This window comes from Lipotes vexillifer, unplaced genomic scaffold (genome assembly GCF_000442215.2).
Source record: "Lipotes vexillifer unplaced genomic scaffold, Lipotes_vexillifer_v1.1 scaffold23, whole genome shotgun sequence".
Taxonomy (NCBI): domain Eukaryota; kingdom Metazoa; phylum Chordata; class Mammalia; order Artiodactyla; family Lipotidae; genus Lipotes; species Lipotes vexillifer.
This window is the reverse complement of record NW_006796283.1, coordinates 1,599,646-1,605,661: the sequence shown is the minus strand read 5'-3', so window position 1 is coordinate 1,605,661 and position 6,016 is coordinate 1,599,646.

The following is a 6,016-nucleotide window of genomic DNA, read 5'->3' as shown; positions in this document are numbered from 1 at the left end:
GCCTGCTTGCCCAGGGTCGCCAGGTCTCCGTGTGTGCAGGGAGACGTCTCCTGGAGCTGACGCGCTGCCTCGAGGGGTGGGTTTGAAGCCATGTTTGCTTTCTTCCTTTCACCTTTCTACAGTTTGTTTATTTTATTTTAAATAAGCCCTATCATTTGTGTAATTAGGAAAAGACTAAATTCACTTAGTTTGGCTGTCTCCCAGAAAACGCCAGCTGCACCTTAACAAAGGTCAGAGGCCCCGAAACATCAGAATCAGGTTCATCTGTGCACAGCTTCTGTCCACGTTCAGGTGAAATCAATTTTCCTCAGTGGGTCCCTGCTGTTATCCCAACAAAAACGGCGAGGTGGACAGCAGGTGGCGCTGCCCCCTCAGAAACAGCCAGGGGCGGAATCCCTGGGACCGTGCAGGTGCTAGGGCTGCCTCCTCTCCCAGGGAGGGTCCCCTGCCCCGAGCTCTCTGCCCAGGGAAGGCTTCTGACCATTTGGACAGAGATGGCCCAGCCCTCCCTGCTTCACCCCAGGCTGTGACCACGCAAAGGTGTTACAGCAGGACCCAGAAACACGGTGTGCTGAACTGTGGGGCTTGCTTTGGTGGAAATTTCCAAATACAGAAACGTTGTCTCCTTTTCCAGGGGACATCTGAGGGCCCGGCATGCCCTGTGGTCATGAACCCTGACACAGCAGGGTTCACGGAGCCCGTGCCTCCTCCCTGGTGTGATGCCGTGGTTTTAATGACATAAGCCTGGGGAGGCTTAGCACCACCGTTACTCCTCAGACCACTGTCCAGCTGCAGCGTTTCTCCCTGGGCTGCCACCCCACTGACACAGTGAACTGCAGGAAATCAGCCGCAGGGCACGGTCTCCACTGGCCCCAGCGCCTCTGTCCACTCTGGACAGGCTCGCCCTTCTCGGCATCCTCAGACAGCCCGTGCTGTAGGAGTTGGAGGGGACCTTGGTGACCGGGCCCACACGGGGGTCTTGAACAGCACCAGCTTTCTGCCTCCTCTGGGGGCTTGGGCTGCCTTGGCCTTGGTGACGTTGCCTCTTTAGGGTGTTGACACGACCGACCCCAAGTATCCTGGTGCTGGAGACAGTGCACTGGTCTGTTGACCCGTGTCAGCAGGGGTGTGTCAGCCGCTGAATCTTGTCCGACTCGATGGCAGCGGGCTGTGGGCACTCAGTGTCCCTGAATGAGTGAATCTGTGCCAGATGCTTCCCCTGTCCTGTGTCTCGTGCCCACGGTATTCTCCACTTGCAGAGTCAGTTACCCCTCTTCCCCTGCCTGTCCCCAAAGCACAGAGATCAACACAGTTGTTAAGGGCCCGTGATTTGTCTCGGTCCCACAGTAAGTCAGTGCGCCATCGCGAGTGGACGTGGCTTGCCAGTGGGAGATGCTAAACAAGGGCCTCCCTCCTTAAAACAGCCCAGAACTCTGAGCTCTTGGTACCCAGAAGATTCCAGAGGCAGAGCAGGAGGGCGCGGCCACATATTGCTGCCCCAGCTGGCCTCTCTTCAACTTTTGTTTGAGTTTTTCTCCGTTGGACTAAGGGGCCCAAGGAAGTGAAGGGGTCTCTCATGGAGGTCCGTGGTGGGAACCTACGAAAACCAGGTCCACTGTCCCAGAGAGGAGGTGAAAGTCAGGGGTCTGAGCTGGGGCTGCTAGGAGAGCCTCCCCACCCCCATCCAAATGCAGGCAGGGGGATCAGAGGGACCCCAGTCCCTTGTGCTGCCCCTGTCCATTGCCATCTCCCCGGCAGAGGCAGGAGGCTGGCAGAGGCTGGATCACGGACCACACTTCAACTTCCCTCTTTTTTCACTAGGCCTCATGGCTGGAGGAAAATGGGTGTCCAGGAGCCGTGGGGCACAGTGGTTATAGGGACATGGGCTTTGTGGTCAGAAAGTCCTGGGTCTGAGTCCAAATTCCACCTCTTACCAGCAGTGTCTCGATAAAGTCCCGTAACCTCTCTGAGCTCATTTCTGAATCTGGAATCGAGAGCAGTAAGTTGTAGGGCCTGCCTAAGGGGGCTGCTGAGAAGGTGAACAGAGGTGGTGTGTAAAGAGGACGGCCACGTGGCCAGCACAAGGCGCCTCCTGCACAAACTCGAGCCCCGTGTCTGCTCGCCTGGGTGCCAAGTGCCCTCCATCAGCTGCTGCTTAGGGTCACAAGCTGGCTAGGCCATTGGGCGGGAGGGGGCAGCAGAGGCCGCAATGAGACTCCTTCACCGGGGTTTTCTCAGGAGCCCAGAGAATGCTGGAGGAGAGACTCTAAACTTAGCACCCATCAGGACCACCTGGAAATCTGCGAGCCTGTGGATTCCCGGGCCCCACCTCCAGAGATTCTAGTCCAGTGACTCAGCACCTGCCCCTGCCCCCACCTGCGGTTTGAGCAGACACTGCTAGTATTTCGGAGGAGGGCAGAACCACCCTCAGAAGTGAAGCCCTTGAGCGCAGGGTTAGGAGATCCTGGGGAGGGTCCACATCGGAACCGAACCCTTGACTCAGCCCCACGTTAGAATTCCATGTCTGGAGCCAAGTGGGACGTCTTCCTTCTCCCTGGGAACAGAGGGAAAGTCCAGGTGCGTCATACTGGAAGATGGGGCGTCCAGTGGTTCCCAAGCTGCTTGCCCGAGTCCCTGAGCAGGAGGCCTTGCAGAATATGGGTTCTTGCAACTCGTTTGACACCCACCCCACGCTCCAGGGGAGGAGGATAAGAAATGCCTGCACCTCATAGCCATTCCTGGCTGGGCATCCTGGTGCTAGGCTGTCCTCTTGCTCCTGGCAGGTGTCACCTCGCTGACCACTGAGGTGAGAGGCTCCGAGGTAACATGTCTCGCCCAGGTCAAGTGGTGCTGGAGCTGGGACTCTAGCTCCATCTTTGTACTGCTTCCAGGAGAGCTGCAGGCGGGGAGCCAGGCCTTCAGTCCCCCCCCCACCCCACTCCCCTCCCTGTCCCTAGCCCTCCAGCCCCAAAGGGCAAAGACACTTTCCCTTTGGAAGCACGCACCCTGAGTGCCGACTGGTCGCCAGGCCTGCAGCTCCCGTCTGCCAGGGGCTGGGGAGCCGGGACACCGCACTGAGGCGCCGCCGCTGCTGCTGCTGCCGCTGCTGCCGCCACTTGGGGCTGCGATGGCCTGCAGCCGAGGTTCAGCTGTGTCCCAGCCGTCGGCCCTGCGCAGAGAACTGCCACGGGAGGTGTAATCCACGAACAGAAGCCCTATCGTGAACATCCTGGCCGCTGCCCCACCTCCTGGCCTATTGTTTTGGGGAGTATTCATACCCTTGGGGTATTTTGACTGCGTTGTTCCAGGGCAAGCCCCCTAAAGATGTGTGCAGAACTTTTGAATTAATTCTCTCGAAAATGTCCCTAAGCCAGAATGATACCCCTTTATGCACCCAGGGCGTGTGATTTTGCACCGGACTCAGAAGCGCCTTTGCATTTTAAGCCGGTAACTTGCACAAGCCGTGCACGCTTTTGTGTTGGCACCGGTGGTGGGAGCTTCATCCCTGTGGTCCCTGTGCGAGCCAGGCCGAAATGGGCCTTGGGGAAGACTCGAGTGAACGTGGTCTCGCGCAGGGGCAGCAGGGCGGCTTTGTGAAATCTTGGTCCTGGGCGTGGAGGCAATTATGCCTGTAGAATCTGGCCTGTAGAATCTGGCCCTTTCGGGTGTGCCTGGAGCCACACTCTCCCCGTGGGGAAGGCTGGACTTTGCTCTCATCCCCAGGCTCCAGGTCAGGCCCGAGGCAGGCCAGGCCCATCCCCGATCACTGGGCTCCTCAGGGCTGGCTTTCCTGCACAGGCCCCTCTGGGTGCCTCCCCCCTGGCCTGGCCCGGACTTGAGCACGCCGGGAGATCTTGCTGAAATGAAGGCGCTCCGGGGGAGATGAAGAGGAGACCGGGGTTCGCCGCCGCCCCCCACCCCCCACTCTGGTCCAGCGGCGCCAAAGCCACGTGCTACCAGGGCGCACCAAGGGGCCAAGGGAGTGGGTGCGGGGGGCTGGAGACGCTGCCCGAGAAGACAGGGAGCGCGCCGACTGGGCTGGCATTGGGTTTCTCCTAATCAGCCCCACTTCCCCGGAGCCTCCATCCTAATTGGGGCGCAGGCTCCGATGGAGGAAGCAGGGGGCCCCACTCCTGCCTGCCTGCCTCCCTGCCAAGATTGTCTGGAGCCCCAGCACGACGTTCCTGCACTGGAGGCCTGGGGGCTTTTCTCTGGCCCCGTTCTGGGCACCAACGGGAGGCAGGGGGTGCGGAGAGGTGGCCTCTGCCCCGGAAGACAGTGCCTCCTCCACCCTCCATGAAGCTGCTCCCCGCCCGCTGCCCAGGAGACCCGGACCCGCCGCTTCGGCCGCCCAAGACCCCGAGGGACAGAGTCGCCGGCTTCTTCCTGTGCCCTTTATCTCGGTTTTATAGACAGCTGTTAGTTTGGGGCATTAATTGCCTGGGCGAGTTTATTGATAATTTTGATGTAACAGAGCACCGGAGAAATTGCCCTCACGTCCAGAATGTCAAATTTGAGAAGAACCAGGTTCAGAGGCTCACGACCCCACGATGCGGAGAAACTGCGGTGGGTCTTGAACGGCTGCACCGACAATGTGACTTTATTGTGTTTGTTTTCCTAGGTAGCTGGGAATTGGAATAGAAGGAGGGTCAGGAGGGGAGACAGACTTTTTAAAATGGATTTTCCCCCTAATGATTTAGGGGGAAATGTAAGCAGATTGGAAACATGCCTATCACCTTGCTCTCCCACCAACAGCCTTTTTCCTGCTCAAATTTTACTCGATTCTCCATTGGGGAAAACCAAGTGCAGGGCATTAAAAAAAAAAAAAAAAAAAAAAATCCTACCAAAAAAAAAACAAACCACCTTAAAAGGTATTCCATGATTTATAACAGCTAGAATATGGCAACAGTAATGTCTGAAACTCAAAGTACAATTCTCATTGGTCTTGGAGTGGCCAAAACAAAAGTGTAAAATATTTTACGTATATACATATATATATACACACGTATATATATGTTTTTTCCCCGGGGGAGGGACAACTACAGTTTTTCTTTAAACGTTTGCTTATTTCTTTAAAACAAGAAACGACATTTAGAGGGGTAGAGGGCTCTTCTTAAAAAACAGAAGCCAAGAAAAAGAGTTACTCGTGTCCAGATTTCACTTCAGCGTGAAATGAAGGGTGAAAAGAGAAGGATTAGCCAAGAAATAAAAAAGAAGAAAAAAGGATTAAGAATCATCCGTACTTTAAATTAAAAAAAAAAAAAAAAAAAAAGGCTGGAGATCCCAGGCTCGTTTCTGTCTGTATTCGGAAGATATTCTCCAATCCCAATAAAATATTCATGCGATTTTATTTCTAGTTGATACAATATTAAAGGCCATGTACAAATGTTATACATTTTTATTTTTGTTCTTTTTTAGGAAAAAATACACAAAAGGCAAAAAAACATCCTCAAATTGTCATTTTTATACAGTGCAGAAGGAAATTTAAAATACGTGTCACAAACGCTGCACCCCAGCAGCCAAAATACTAAAAAGGGGGGGGCCTTCATTTTATATATATATATATATTTATTTATATAAAACATATGGAAATTTGTCTTTACACAGATCGGACTTACTTTCAAATTTACAATGGATACCTAAAAAAAAAAAATCTACGCGGCAAATATTGCCAACAAAGTTACACCATTAATACTGATAAACGGAGGAGCCTATGCGGTGTTTCGATTATTAGGGACAGAAAGTAGAATAAATAACAGGATGAGCCTTGCTATCGTTTTTTAAAAGTGCCTTAACCTTTCTGCGTCACCGCAATCCTGAATCCGAGCGCTCAGCGGGCCTTCCCGGTCCCCGCGGCGCCGTGTTTTCCTCACTCTCCCACCAGGTTTACAGTAGAGATCAGGAGACAGCCAGGTCTCGGGAGAAAAACACCGACCAAAAAAAGTCAAAATAAAGTTAGAAACCAAACCAAAAACACCGAAGAGGATGGAGAGGAAGGCGGTGGGGGGGGGGGGGG